Below are 16,273 nucleotides of genomic sequence, written 5' to 3'. Positions count from 1 at the left end.
GATAGCAATTTTATTTCCTTTGCATCTATACCCAGAATTGGGATTCCTGCATCACATCATAGTTCTATTTTTACTTTTCTGATTAATAAAATACTGTTTCCACCATATTCTTTTCCATAGAGGCTGCATGAATTTACATTCCTGCTAACAGTACAGGATTTCCTTTTCTCCACATTCTCCCAAGACCAATTTCCACTTGCCTTTTTATGAGAGCTCTTCTACTGGGTGTGAGGTGTATCTCATTGTGGTTTTGGTTTACATTTCCCTGATGATTAGTCATGTTGAGCACCACTTCATACAGCTGTTGGCCATTTATTTGTATCTCTTATTTGGAAAAAATGCCTATTCATTTTTTGATCAGACTATTTGCTCACTTTTTTAATACCAGATTAATTGCTGCTTTGATATTAAATTATGCACGTTGTTTATATTTTTTGTTTATATATTTTATAATCCTTCAACAGATATATCGTTTGCAGATATTTTCTCCCGTTCCATAGGTTATCTTTTCATTTGTTCACTGTTTAAAGAAAACATTTTTTATTTTTGTGCTTTTGGTGTCATATAAAAACAAGTCTCTGACAAAGCAATACCAATGTCAAGGAGATTTTTCCCTGGATGTTTTCTTTTAAGCTTTATAATTTCAGGCCTTACATTTAAGTGTTCAGTTGATTTTAGATTAACCTTTGTGACTGGTATAAGGGCCACTTTCATTCTTATGCATGTGAACCTCCAGTTTCCCCAAAACTATTTATTGAAGAGACTATCCTTTCCCCATTGAGTATTTTGGCTCCCTTGTCAAATACTGGCCATCTATGCGTGGGTTATTTTCTCTATCCCATAGGCTGTCATTACATTCTCCTGCTTGTTTTCTTTGTTGTAACTTCACCTCTTTTCTTTTTGGGTAAGGCAAGAGAGTAAGATTCCCTTTTCATGTTCAAGACTAAATCTTGTCTAGACTTCTAACCTTCTTTCTTGTTTCATGAGTTTTCCGTATTATGAATATATTGGTACTTGTTATTTAATTTTTGATGTATTGACATGTTATCTCTCACATCTTAAAACCAAAATTTTGATTTAACTCTATCATTTCCTTGTTTAGATGATAGCCTATTTTGTTCTAGTCCTTCATAACTAAGTTTCTTAAAACAATATCTTACTTTCCCTTTTCTTATTCATCACATGCATTCATGATACAAATTAAATAGTCTGTTATCTACTGTATTCACTCTGCTGAAATGATTATTGCTAAATCACAAACCGCTAAATGGACAAATCCAATAAATACATTTTAGTACTTTTCATACTTGCACTTTCTATTGATCATTTCTTCTATCTTCAAATTCTCTTTTTTCTTAGCTTTCTCAAACCACTTTTTATTCTTACTTCTGTTGGTTCTTTGCTAACTTTATTCAACACAGTGAACCCCCCAGTCTCTTTTGCATTATGTGTGTAAGGGGGGATAATTTTGATTGTCACTAATCTGGATGCTGAGAGATCAAGAGAAATTTGGAGGGTCCTATAATTTAATTTAATTCTCTTGTTTTTATTGTGGCACACCAGCTCTAATATGTGGTTGGTGTGCCTATATTAAAACTTTCTTGTTTATTTCTCTATACAGTTAATTTTGAATTTTCTGTTGAGGTTGAAAGTCAAGTAATCATCTGCAGAAAATCAAAATGGTGATGTATCTACCTGCTTTTTTGGTAGCTATTTTCTTAGTCTTTTTCTTTGCAAGGTGATATGCTGCATCACCTAAATATGCCCAGGATATTGAGTGGCAGATTATTCTGCCACAAAAGACAAGGAAATCCTACCATTTACAACATCATAGATGACCTGGAAGGCATTATGCTAAGTGAAATCAGTCAGACAGAGAAAGACAAAGACTGTATCCTTTCACTTACATGTAGAATTGTAAATAACAACAACGAAATTCATAGAAAAAGATTAGACTATGGTTCCCATAGGCAGACAGTAGAAGGAGGGGAAAACTATAGGAAGATGGTTAAAAGGTCAGATTTCCAGTTATAAGATCAATAAATACTAGGGATATAATGCACAGCATGATGACTGTAGCTAGCACTGCTATATGAGATGTAGGAAAATTATTAAAAGAGTAAATCCTAACAGTTCTCTTTAAAAGGAGAATTTTTTCTCTTTTGCTGTTCTTTGTTTGCTTTTCTTATGGTTACATGGGAAGACGCTTGCTATCTGAAACTATTGTGCTAATCATTTCACGATATATGTAAACTTGCTCTATATCTTAAATGTACACAGTGGTGAATGTCAGTTATTTGCAGTAAAACTGGAAAAATACTTTAAAATTTCTGCTCATCAGCATTTGGTCTTGTCAGTGTTCCACGTTTTGGCCATTCTAATATATATGCTGATGAGGATGTGAGCAACAGGAACTCTTACTCATTTCTGGCAGAATTGCAAAATGGTACATTTACTTTGGGACTCAGTTTAATGGCATCTTACAAAACCAAACATACGCTTTTCTTATGATGCAGCAGTAATGTTATCTAAAGAAGTTGAAAATATATGTCCACACAAAAACCTGCACAGGGATGTTTACAACAACTTCATTTAGTCACCGAACTTGTAAGCAACTAAAATGCCCTTTAGTAGTTGACTGGATAAATAAATTGTAGTGTATATAGATAAAGGAATATTATTCATTGTTGAAAGAAAGGAACTACTAAGTCAGTGAGCTATTAAGAGGAACCTTCAATGTGTGCTATTAAGTAAAAGAAGTCAGTTGGAAGAGGCTACATACTGTATGATTCCAACTACATGACATTCTAGAAAAGGCAAAACTAGGGAGACAAAAGCCAGGAGTTGGGGGAATGACTAGGCAGAGCACAAAGGATTTTGGGGGCAGTGAAAATGCTCTATATCATAATAATGGATCTATGTCATTAAACATTTGTCCAAACTCATAGAATGTGCAATACCAAGAATGAACTGTGTGATCAAGTACAGACTTTGGGTGATTGTGAAACATCAGTGTAGGTTCATCAATGTAAACAAATGCTATAATTTTGGTGGAGGATATTGATAGTGGAAGAAGGAAATGAATGTGTGAAGACAGGAAGTATATGAGCAATCTCTGTCCCTTCCCCTCAATTTTGCTGTGAAACTTAACTGCTCTAAAAATAGTCTTAAAACCAACACTTTGTATGACCTCTAGCACTAGAGTTTTGCTTGTTTATTCCTTTCCCCCTTATAACTCTGATACCCACCTACATCTAATCTTGTAATTTTTCAATTATCACGAAATCTTTTTTGACATTTTTGAGGCTCTCTATATATACTGTCTCTGTAGTCCTATAGTATATTTTGAACTTCACAATTGTCCCTTGTTAGCTCCCTCATGTTAAGATGTTGGCTACTTATTTTTTCAGTGTGCACTGCTGTGTAAAAACAGCTCAATCAATCATCACAGTAGTTACCAGAGGTCTGGATTTTTCTGTTTTTGCGGTTTGGGAAATGTTTTTCTTACTCCTTCAAAGAGAACAGCAGCTTAGCAAGATAATTGATCTGTGGTGGGAAAATATATCCCATAAGTGTTCTTTAAGTATCTTTTCAGACTCTTCAGTTCTCTAATCTTTAAGTTACAAAAGTAAAGATTTTCTTTTCTTCCACATTTGAATATTAGTTCTCTTCTTACCCTGCATGTAGTTCAAGTATTTTGAACTTATAGCCTGAAAAATTAAGTAATGTATTGGTGACTATCTTCTTTAGTGTTTATGATGGAAGACATCTTAAAGATTTCTTAAGCTCAAGGATACATACTTTTTTTCATTTTTCAGGAAAATTGTTATAAGTTTTTTAACTTCACAATTGCTGTTTAATTTTTGAAAATCTAATTTGGCACCACAGTTGATTAGATTTATATCTGTGATACTTCTCAGATTTTAATTTCAGTTGATTGTGTGAAGTTAATGTCCATTCTAGTTGTGACATCCATTCTGACTAATTAGCAACCATTTTATAAAATCATGAAATATTTTTTTATATCTCTGTAGTGTGATGTCTTTACATTAGTCAATAAGCCAATGTGAGTTCCTGATGAAGTTTGTGTTTATCTCTGGCTAATTGAGAAATATCAGAACAATAAATTGAGTTTTGTAAAAAGATTAGTTTACTCAACTTATAAAACTATTCCGTGTTTATAGTGAAACTGTGAGTTTAGTTAAGTTCTACCCTCTCTGTTGAAAAGAATTCAGGAGTTTAGGTCTTCCTAGTCCAATGAGGGACATCACCTTACAGAGACAAGTTTATATATAAATGTCTTTCTCAAAAGCAGTCTCCACCTAACCTTCAGAGCCCCACCCATGAAACCAACCTTTTACCAAAAAACCTATATGTATACTTTGGGGTGGATTTTTGCTCCTCTACCACCTGAAAAAAAAATAATGTGTGTACTTCCATGTTTATTACAGCATTATTTATAGTAGCCAAGATCTGGAAACAATCTATGTGCCTCTTGAAAGGGGAGTGGATGAGGAGGAGGTAGCGCGCACGCACGCGCGCGCACACACACACACACACACACACGTGCGCACGCACTGACACAATATTTAGAGCTAATAAACAAGTCCCGTAAGTTTGTAAGATGCAATATGCAAAAATCATTTGTAGCCTATTTGATAGTAATGAAAAATCTGAAAATGAAGTTAAGAAAACAATTCCAGTCAAGATAGATGAAATACTTAGGACCATAACTAAAGAAGTGTAAGACCTGTATATGAAAACTACATGGCATCATGAGACTATGTGGTACGGGAATAGGCTAGACATACAGATCAATGGAACAGGATTGAAAAATCCAGAAATAGTTAGATCTAAGTATAGTCAGTTGTTTTTCAACCAGGATAGCAAGACTATTCAATGAGGAAAAAATTAATATTTTCAATAAATGGGTCTTGTACAACTGGATTGCCACAAACAAAAGAATGATTTTGGACTCCTCCTCTTGTGAGAAAAAAGAAATAACTCAAAATCAAAGACCTACATATAAGAACTAAATTTAAAACTCTTAGAAGAAAACATAGCAGTAAATCTTTATGATCTTGAATTAGGCAATTTTTTTCATACATGACACCTAAACACAAAAGCAACCAAACACAAAGATTTTATTAAAATGAAAAACTATGTTTAACAAAGAGTACAGTGAGAACGTGAAAAGACAAATCACAGAGTGGGAGAAAGTATTTGCAAATCATAGGTCTAGTACCTCGATCATATGTAAATGAATGAGAATAATATTGACATGGTCTTTTTCATCAGTTTTACTAACTGCAAAAAGATATCATCCTAATTGGGAATATTTAGAAGCATTTCATTTTAAAACAGGAACAGGAGAAATGCTGTCTTCTCATAAAATGGAAAATTCATTCCAAATTAATCTGTTGATTCAGGGCAATTTCAGTTAAAATAACTGCAGGACTTTTAAGCTAATTCTGAAATTCTTATGGCGTAATTAAGGGCCAAAATAGAAAAGCCAGGACAAAGATAGGACTTATCATTGTGAAGTTACTTTATGTCCATATGATTTTAGTGTACAAAGAGTAATAAATACTTACAATTAGTTTATTTTCCTATTTATTAATCATAAAAATCTAGAATTAATTTAAATATTAATGACATTCCTCTGAATATTTACACAGCATGTATATAAATTGATAAATTTAGACACTAAACAGATTAAATAGCCCAGAACATCTAAATGTTGATTGCAAACTTAATGAAATATTTCTAAATATTTAATTAGAATCCCTTTGAATTTGAGTCTCTTAAATGCTCTAAAATTTTTTTAAAAAGGTCAAAATATATCCAGAGTAATTATTACAAAACTGATCAGTTGCCAGAAACCTAACTATAAAGTGTTTAAACCAGCATTTTAAAATTCTTTGTCTTCATTCTTGTAATTATTTAGGATTTGTCTTCAAGATGGAGTTTAGTAATAGTATTACTTACATACTTTTCTAAGTTTTCATTAATTTTTTAGATCTCCAAAGAACAACTGGTATTACAGATCTGGACATGGCTACATTGTATTGGTCAGGATATATGAAGCTTGTCTCTTTTGGTAATACTTTAATGTTACTTCATGAGACCTTTCCATTCTCCACTTACCATTTGATATTAATTTTTTGACACCTGGTATCTTTGCCAGAAAGGATACATGACCCATTCTTTAATTTTAGATGGGCAATAGCATTTGTCCATTGACCTATTATCATGATAAAACATAGAATTAGTCTAAAATTTTCCATTATATTTACATTTAGACATCCAGAGCATGAAGACACTGTGATATTGGCCAAGGGATCAGAATAGAGAGCCCACAAATAGATCCAGACAGGTATGGAAACTTAATTTATTGCAGAAGTAACATGACTCATTGATTGGGGAAAATGATGGGTGATTGAATATATGAAGCTAGTTAATTGCTACCCTATAAAAAAGAGTTCATTATTACATGATAATTCCACATATGAGGGAGATCATGTATTTGTCTTTCTCCTTCTGACTTATTTCACTTAGCATAATTCCTTTAAGTTCCATCCATGTTGTTGAAAATGGTAAGATTTCATCTTTTCTTATAGCCGAGTAGCAGTCCATTGTATATAGATACCTTATCTTTATCCAGCCATCCTTTGATGGGCACTTAGGTTATTTCAATAACTTACCTTTTGCAATTAGTGCTGCAATGAGCAAAAATAGCAACAAATCTTTATTTGGCCTTCTAGTTGTATGAAAGACACCAGAAAAAATAAACATTGTACCGTTAGAAAACAGAGTGAAATAGTAATGGTGAATGACTGATAATCAGTATAATTTGCCAAATGAAAGGTACTGACATGTTAGTGCACAGACTCCTCTATAAAATAATACTGGGTCAGAATAACTGAGAATAGAATCATTGCAACACCTAAGTATTTATTAAACTTCCAAGCAGAAAATAAGTGTTGACCCAGATGTGTACAGTCTTGTCCATCATCTCCTGTACAGATGTGTACAGTTTTATCCATCATCTCCTGACAGAAGGCAGGTGTTTGTCTTGTTATGACATGTGGCGATGGGATGACAAAGGATTACTCAGTGTCCATGTGCAGAACAGTGAGAAGCCTAGAGGGACTCCACCAAGAAAATGTAGTCCAGCTCCAAGGGCAGTCTCATTTTTATTTAGAATCAGACAGAAAATAAAAAAGATAAAAGCAGCAGCAGGCAAACGGGTAATGCACAAGTGGGTGGGGTATGTGTGAGCAGCTGGCCCCAGCCAAGGTTGGGAAATAAGGAGAAAGTCAAGGAAAGTCTCAGTGCTTATGCTACTCTAACCATTATACCTATTGCTGTTTCTGCACATGCTGTTTTCAGCATGTGTAGATCCTCATACCAGGACATTAGCCCTAAGAGGTTCCTTATCAACTTTCCCTGTTTCTGCACACTGAGAGGCACAGATAGTCAAAGCGAAGTATGATCAAGGCAAAGACAAAGAATAGTTGAGGCACACAATAATCCAAGCTCCCACAGATGTTCCTTCCGGCAGGTTCTGGGTGCGCCTACAGTGACATAGGGCCTGATTGTACTGCATACAGCTTGCTACTGAGAGTCTGAAATGAGTAGTGATCCTTGAATAAATCCAAGAAGCACTTTTTCCCCCCCAAATCCAGACCACACTCCAACTTTTAATTCTCAGCATTCAAGAGAACCTGAAAATTATCAAGTGCAAATCTTCCTTTACCCCCAGTTAGGAAATAAATCCTTTCTTTCCTTTCTTTTTTCCCAAGATTTATTTATTTATGCATATAAGAGCCAGGGTGCAGGCCAGAGCTGTGGGGGATGAGAGGAGTCACCAGAGGCAGAGTGGGGAGCAGAACAGGTGGATCCAATGAAATATGCTCACCAGGTTCATAAAGCTGATTGCAAACCAGCCACAGCAGAGACCAGCACTATGGCACATGGCATAGGTGATACAACAAATTAGTAGTGAGAAGCATAAAATTAAATTGCTCATAGATTAAAAAATTCAAGGAGAAGAAAAAATCAAATTCTTAGATGAAAATTTAGAATATCTTTACAATCTTGGAGTAGGGAAAAATTTAAGTTTACACTATTTATATATTTTTTTTAAAGATTTTTTATTTTTTATTTATACAATAGCTGGGGTACAGGCCAGAGGCGCAGGAGGGTGAGAGGATTCACCAGAGACAGAGTGGGGAGCAGAACAGGCAGACAGACTGAAAACACTGCTGAGGGAAGCAGCAGGCGCCACCGGAGAGGTCTGCCAGGCCATGTGGGAATCTCCCTGGCCAGCCTGGAATTGAACCCGCATTGCAGAGGCCGCAGACAGCTTCGTAGCACTGTGCTCAACTCGCTGTGCCACCAGGGAGGCCCTACACTATTTTTTGAGGGTACTTACCATATCCTAGCACTGTTCTACTTGTTTGATAAATAGTAACTCAGTTAACTTCATTAAAAATGATGTGAATTATCTTTTATGTCAATATTCTTACTAGCTTCATTTTACATATAAGCGGAAAAGTTAGGATTTGAACCCAGATGATCTGACTTTAGAGTGTATTCTTTAAATGCTATCCTTTGCTACCTCAAAGAGCACAAACCTGACAAGAAAACATTGATAAATTTGACTATCTAAATAATGCTTCAATGAATAACCTTGTACATTTTATTTTATACAAGTGTCTAAGTATATCTGTAATTTAAAAGTGTTATCTAGTAGGTGTTTCTGTGATGACAGAAACTTGTTATATCTTTCCTGCCCAATATGGCAGCTACTAGCTACATATGGCTCTTGAAATGTGGTTAGAGTGACTGAGGCACTGAATTTTAATTTTGGGCTACTGCACACACGCATGCATATACACAAGAGTTAAACAAATGAAAATAGTTTAGGACAAATGTCAGATGCTTTGGCCACATGTTAATGCCACATGCTTACTTATTTTTCAGTAAAAAATTTCCTTTAAACTGTTGTTATTTGTGTGGAGTCCAGCTGACTCCCCATGGAAGAGGACTTAGGACTGTTAAGGAACAGATGACAATGTCAAGTCTTTGCATGAGCATCAGTACATGTGGAGAGCTGTCTTTAGAGTTACCTTCCCTCATCATCTTAATTGTAAAGTGGTCTTCTCTCTGCTACATTCATAATTTATGAAGATCAGATCCCATCACTTAATTAAGGGAAATTGTGTTTGACATTCTGATAAGAATTAAATTATACCACAGACGAAAGAAATATCCTCTTGTTACTGGTGAAACAATCTGTAATTTAAAAGATTTGGTGGGAAGACTTGAAGTGTGGCATAGTGCTGAACTGCCGCCTCCCCCAAACTCCTAAAAAGCAGAGCAGTCTAGTTAGTACTGCTCTTGGTGCAAAGAAGGGTGTGTTATCTGGGTCCTACAATTAAATACATAACCCCAGATGGAAGACTTTTCTGAGCGTATCACAGCATCAGAAAGGATAATAGGCAGGACTGGTAAAAATTGACTTCTTAAAAAATTCTGTGTAAAAGTAAACACAATAAAAGGTTGAAAGGCAGAAGACAAATTGGAAAATTATTTGCAAATGTTATGCAAAGAATCAATATCCCAGATAAATAGAGAGCTCTCAAAAATCAGTAGGGAAAATATTTAATGTTTTAATGGAAAATGGGCAGAAGATTTGGAGGCAAGTTACTAAAGAAGCACAAAAACATAAAAAATGTTTAACCTTACGAATAATCAAAGAAGTGCTGGTGAAATGTGGATAGTCTTTTTCTCTCCATCAAACTGGTAAAAATGAAAATCATTGACAAACTCGAATTTGCAATTGTGAGAGACAGCTCATCTTCCCATGCAGTTCTTTTGAGAATGTAAAATAGTCATGTGACCTTATGAAAAGTAATGCAGTAGTATATTGAAATGAATGATAATCCATTCTGCAGCACACTTCTGGAAACTTATAATAAGGAGATATATGCACATTTCTACTCTATTTTACGTATTAAAAATGTGAAACACCCTTAATATGCATCAACAAATCAAAGGTGGTAGCTGCAAACTTGGGGGAGAAAGGGCAAGGAAAGGGGGCCCCATTCTTGATTGAGTAGCTGGGAAAAATAATCCAGGCACTGTCCTGGATCTTGCTGCTCACCTTTGTTTGCTGGGGCCTCCCTCTGCCTTCACTCAGTTCCAGAAGAGGGCATGGGATCACTTCCTCCAACAGCTTTGCAGGCAGGACCTCGCTTTCCTGGGACTAGGCTGTGTAAAACTTTAATGGTAGAATAAACATTATTAAAATGGCCATCCTTCCAAAAGCAATATACAGATTCAATGCTATTCCAATCAAAATTTCAATGTCATTCTTCAAAGAAATAGAACAATTATTGATGAAATTCATATGGAATCACAAAAAACCCCGAATAGCCAAAGCTCTCCTGAAAAAAAAGAAGGAAGTGGAGGCATCACACTCCCAGACTTCAAACTATACTACAAAGCCATAATCATCAAAACTGCATGGTATTGGAACAAGAACAGACATACAGACCAATGGAATCGAATAGAAAATCCAGAAATAAGCCCACAGATTTATGGTCAACTAATCTTTGACAAAGGAGCAAAGACTATGCATTGGAGCAAAGAAAGTTTGTTCAATAAATGGTGCTGGGAAAACTGGGTTGCTACATGCAAAAGAATGAAGCTTGACCACTACCTCACACCATACACAAAAATCAACTCAAAAAGGATTAAACAACTAGACATAAGACCTGAAACCATAAAATACATAGAAGGAAATATAGGTGAAACACTACATGATATGCACATCAAAGACATCTTTACAGACACATCACCCAAAGCAGTGATAGTGAAGGCAAAGATAAACAGCTGGGACTACATCAAATTAAAGAGCTTCTGCACAGCAAAAGAGACAATAACAAAAACAAAAAGAAGCCCCACCAACTGGGAGAACATTTTTGCACACAACACTAATGATAAAGGACTGATCACAAAAATCTGCAAAGAGCTGATGAGACTCAACAACAACAAAGAAAATAATCCAGTGAAAAAATGGGCAGAAGAGCTAAAAAGAAACTTCTCTGAAGAGGAAATGCAAATGGCCAATAGGCATATGAAAAAATGTTCAACATCACTTGTCATCAGGGAAATGCAAATCAAAACTACCATGAGATACCATCTTACACCAGTGAGAATGGCACATATTAAAAAAACTAGCAACAGCAAATGTTGGCGAGGGTGTGGAGAAAAAGGAACTCTCCTGCACTGTTGGTGGGAGTGCAAACCGGTCCAACCACTATGGAGAGCTGTGTGGAGATTTCTGGACCTACTAAACATAGAGCTTCCATATGATCCAGCAATTCCACTCCTAGGTATTTACCCAAAGGACACAGAAACATCCATTCCAAAGAACACCTGCACCCCTATGTTTATAGCAGCACTATTTACAATAGCTAAGCTTTGGAAACAGCCCAAATGCCCAAAAATAGATGACTGGATCAAGAAGATGTGGTACATATATACCATGGACTATTACTCAGCATTCAAAAAAGATAAACACATGCAGTTTGCAGCAACATGGATGGCGCTGGAAGGGATCATGCTCAGCGAAATAAGCCAGAAAGAAAAAGAAAAATACCGGATGGTCTCACTCATAGCAGGAATCTAGAAAACTTAAATAAGGGACCAGGAAAATGAATAACTATAAGAAAGTGAAAATCAAAATCAACAAAAAACTATGAACCAGAGACACTTTTTGGGGGGTGGGGGCGGGAGGGGAGGGATTGGGGTCAGAATAGGGGTGTTGCAATTGTTTGGGGAATATAAAAATAAAATTTATTATTTTAAAAAAACACTTTAATGGTAGATTTTCATGCCAATCTATGAATAGAGAAATGCTTGATGTGATGTTCACATTCCTATTCAAGGAAAGTAATAAAAAATGGATACTTTGTGTTTTTTAAAAAAGCAAATATTACAGAAATTTAAAAGTAAATGGTGCAAATGCTTCTCTCATTGACTTCCACAAAACACCTACCCCAGGATAGCAGTGGTAATGATTTATTTCTAACCTTAAGACTTTAAAATCATATTTATCCTTAGGACAATGGGGATAGATATAGAGCTATATTGCTATTTAGAAATATATGGCATTCTGCTACTTTGAAAAATATTTTATGTAGTATTGTTTGCATATATAAAAGTGCACCTCCATCTCAAATGAATTTTTCCAAGCTGAACACACCTGGTAACCAGTTCTAACATAAAACAATACTAAGCCTTCATGTGCCCCTTTCCATTCACTACTTTGAGGATGCTGACTTTTTTTTTTTAAAGATTTATTTTTATTTATTTATACAAGCACTGGGTACAGTCAGAAGCGCGGGAGGGTGAGAGAATTCACCAGAGCCAGAGCAGGGAGCAGAACAGACAGAAGGACCCAAGTACACTGCTGAGGGGAGCAGCGGGCAGCAGGAGAGGTCTGCGGGCCATGTGGGACCCTCCTCTGGTGGCCAGGGAGCAGCCGGGGATCGAACCGATGCTGCAGAGGCTGCAGACAGCTTCGCAACCCAGCGCTCAACTGCTGCACCACTGGGGAGGCCCGAGGATGCTGACTTTTAACAGGAGTGATTGGTTTGGCTAGTTTTGTATTTTAAATGTAACAACACAACAGAGTAAGTGTGCTTTTGGGTCTGGCTTCTTTTGCCCAGTGTCATGTATCTGAGGTACATCCATGTTGCAGCATGTGATGGTGGAGTGCTTATTCTCATTGTGGTTTAGTATTCCATTGTGACTGTACTTCAACATATTTATCCTTTGTGGTTTTGACTGGTTTTTAGGTATTTGCCATTTGGAAGGAAAACTTAGGAATAGTGCTGCTGTGAACATTTTTGTGCATGTCTTTTGGGGCTCTCACATATAAACTACTATTGATATAAATCAAGGGGCAGAATTTCTGGGTCATGGAATTTGATAATTAGCATTGGTGTACACTTGAAGACATTTCCAAAGCCTATTTACAACCCTTGTGGTGGTTCATTTTGTGTGTCAATTTTGCTAGGCCATTGTATCCAGATATTGGTCAAATGTTATTCTAGATGTTTCTATGAAGGCAAATTTTAGATAAGATAAACATTTAAATCAGGAGACTTGAGTAAAGTGGATTACCCTCCATGATGTGGATGGGCCTCATCCGGTAGTTGAAGACCTGACCTGCTGGAAGAAGAGGGAATTCTGTCAGCAGATAATAGGAGGACCCTGGACCTCCAGCTGACTGCAGATTTAGGACTTGCCGGTCTCCACAACTTCATGAACCAGTTCTTCAAAGTAAATCTCTCTGTCTACACATTGAATATGTTCTGTTTCTCTCCGGGACGCGAATACACCTCTACCAGCTGTGTTTATGATTTTTTTTTCCTCCTCCACAGCCTCCCTAATACCTAAAACATGGTTTTTCTGTCTTTAACTGGAGCACTCTGGTGGGTGTGCTAGCCCTTGTTTTACAGCATGCTGTGGATAACATTCCACATCAAGATATTTGGCCTCCTTTACACTTTAAAGATTTTACACTTTATAGATTTTCTGTTTTATGTGGACAGCATCTTTCATTTATTTAACTGTCTTTTAAAAATGGACATTTAGATTATTTGTAGTTTTTCATTATTATAAGAAACACTGCAATGAAAAAAAATTGCACAGGTATCTTTCACTATTTTGTGAGTTTCTTTAGGCTACATTCCTAGAACTGAAAATTTGGATCAAAATACACATATTTAAAATGATGGCTAATATTTCCAAATTACCAGCTCATACCAGTGGCAAGTGAAAATGTCTAATTCTCCCCTGCATTACCAAGATATGCTTTTAAAACCTTTGTGATTTTCATTTTTATTTCATTTGCATGTCTTCATTTGCTAATTGAAATTTCTATTAATTATATGTATTTCTTGTATAATTTTGCTGTTTATATCTTTCACCAACATTTTTCTGATACAGTATAATATTGCTCTCTGGTTTCTTTGAGTATTTTCTTTTAGATTATCAAGCCGTATGGAAGTAATTTTTTATGTTACAAAGATTTACCTTCATCTCCCAAGTAGAGAGCCACCCACCAAAAGCCATTTTTCTAATAGTCATTTCCTCACAGACATTAGATGTCACTGTTTTAATACTAAAAGAATGTTTGTATTTGGATGTATATCTCAACTCTTCTGTTCCCACTGATTTATTTCCTCATTTTTACACTGGCACCATATTGTTTAATTTTGTTAGCTTCATGGCAGTTTTTTATGCCTGCCAGTCAAGCCTCCTTTTATTTGCCTTCCTTATAACAAGTTCTCAATTGTTATTGCACGTTTTGTGTTCAAATAAAATGTAGAATCAAATAGCCAAATATACCTCCTGTGGCCCGACACCATCCCTCTTGAAGGTTTTGTTTTTCTTTTTAGTATCTTTCTGAACTTTTAATCTCTTTATTGATGTTTTGATTCAAAGAATATGTGTCCTCTCTAACTTCTCTGAGAAGGTAAGGGAAGTTTTGAGTTTAAGATTTTCTTTTTTGTAGTTTCTGTACATGTCTGCTAATTATTTATCTAGAATGGGGGAGCCAGGCCACTATCTGTGGGTGTGAGGTGTGCATGTGGCTGCAGTGCAGCTCGTCCTTCATGTAGATGCATGCAGTACAGACAGTGCCACACTGTTGTTTAGCAGCCCTGGGGATCCATTGTATGGGAGCTTCTCTTTACTCAAGAATTCTCTCTGGCGGCCTGGACACTGTTTTTGTTGTGCCATTTTGAATTGAGCTAAATAATCTTTGCAATAACAGTTGAAATCTCTGTACAGTACTTCAGTTATTGTCAGGGCACAGGAAGCAAATGTTGGAGGGAGCAGTATACTAAGGCAAACTTGATTCAGAAAGGTTATGTTGAGGCCTCATGGCAGAGACTTTTACCTGAGCATGTAACAGAGTGATAGCCATAGAAAGGGGAGGTTCCAAATCCCCTCCCCCACCCAAGTAAGGTTGGCGCTGAGCAGGGATGAAGAAGAGGAAGAAGAGAAAGAAGCAGAGAGAGATGGGGAAAGAAGAAGACTAGAGGAGGCATATAGAATAGACAGAAATGTGAAGAAGCAGTCCCGCTTGTTTCTTGGTCTTGGATTTGTACTAGGGATTAGGGGACTTGAAAGAGACGCAGGTGAGAGACCTATGTGGAGCCTTTAACTTGACTTGGGGTTTGATTTTGCTCTTTTCCTTCCAGACTTGTGGGGCTCTTTCCTCCCCTTTCCTATGGGTCCCCACCAAGAGGTTTCTTAGACTTGTGGCAGGCTTTCAGGCTGTAGTGGTCCTGCTTTGGGTCAACCCTGTTTGGCTTGGAACTTACCCAGTAAGGATGGGTAACGTTGGGTGCTTAATTTGGAAACTTAACTATATTCTTTCTCTTCTCTTTATTGCACGCTAATCGTATTAAAGTTCTTTTCTATTGAAGGTCTTACACGCTAGGCTATGTTTTGTCTTTATGCAGCAAATGGTAAAACCCATTTAGAGAGTGCAGGTTTGAGGGTCTGGGGTGCCCCTCATTCTGCCTGCTAACAAGTACACACCTCCTCAATGCTACCCAGCTCCCGTTGCAATTAAGTGTGACAGCATGGCAAATTCTCATCAAGGGAATGTGATTTTAGGTCATGGTGTTACTGCCATGATAAAGTGGTTAAGCAGACAAGCTTTCTCCACTGTGGTATAATGAAAATATGTGTTTAGTCTTTGTCCTGGTTCCAGTATAGAATTTCTAAAACCCTTTGAGTATCTTGAGTGATAAAAGAGGTTTTGTATTTAATGATATGACTATTGCCCGGAGGGGTAGGCTGAAGGGTGAGGTAGCAGCAGGATGGAGGCTGGTGGTTAGAAAAAACAAGGCAAGATTTCTTTCAGCCTCATCCCCAGACATACAGGGAGAAGAGGGGCCTGGAGGTTGACTTAATCACCAGTGTCCAGTGATTTAATCAGTCATGCTCTGTGATGAAACCTCTGTAAAAAGCCCCTAAGGAAAGTGGTTCTGTTAGAGCGGACAGGCTGGGGAGACTGGGGTCAGAGCTGGCCAGAGAGCGGCTCAGCAGGATGCCATAGACTCCACCTGAGGTCCGTGTTCAGCCATCTCATCACATTTCTCAGCATGCCATGAACCAGATTCTGGAATGGGGGGCTACTAGGAAGGAGGAAGGAGTGAGGTGACCATGGTGTGGGAAA

General features: G+C 36.8%; 1 protein-coding gene across 4 annotated transcripts in view; it reads left to right on the top strand.

The window, feature by feature from the left end:
* Window positions 1–16,273, top strand: part of RBMXL2 (RBMX like 2) — a 183,541-nt gene that overhangs the window by 69,361 nt on the left and 97,907 nt on the right. For 2 of the 4 annotated variants that reach the window (XM_054699411.1, XM_054699410.1), the window contains exon 5: window positions 6,303–6,376. The exons of 1 other annotated variant lie outside the window; for it this stretch is intronic. The gene's annotated coding sequence lies outside the window, so the exon portion shown is untranslated. Of the gene's footprint in view, window positions 1–6,019; window positions 6,101–6,302; window positions 6,377–16,273 lie in introns of all 4 variants that reach the window. One more of the 4 variants, XM_054699412.1, reaches the window with a different exon arrangement.

Source organism: Talpa occidentalis, unplaced genomic scaffold, assembly GCF_014898055.3.
Source record: "Talpa occidentalis isolate TD23 unplaced genomic scaffold, MPIMG_talOcc4v2.1 talOcc4.3, whole genome shotgun sequence".
In the NCBI taxonomy this organism is placed as follows: Eukaryota; Metazoa; Chordata; class Mammalia; order Eulipotyphla; family Talpidae; genus Talpa; species Talpa occidentalis.
This window is presented reverse-complemented; position numbering and strand designations above follow the sequence as displayed.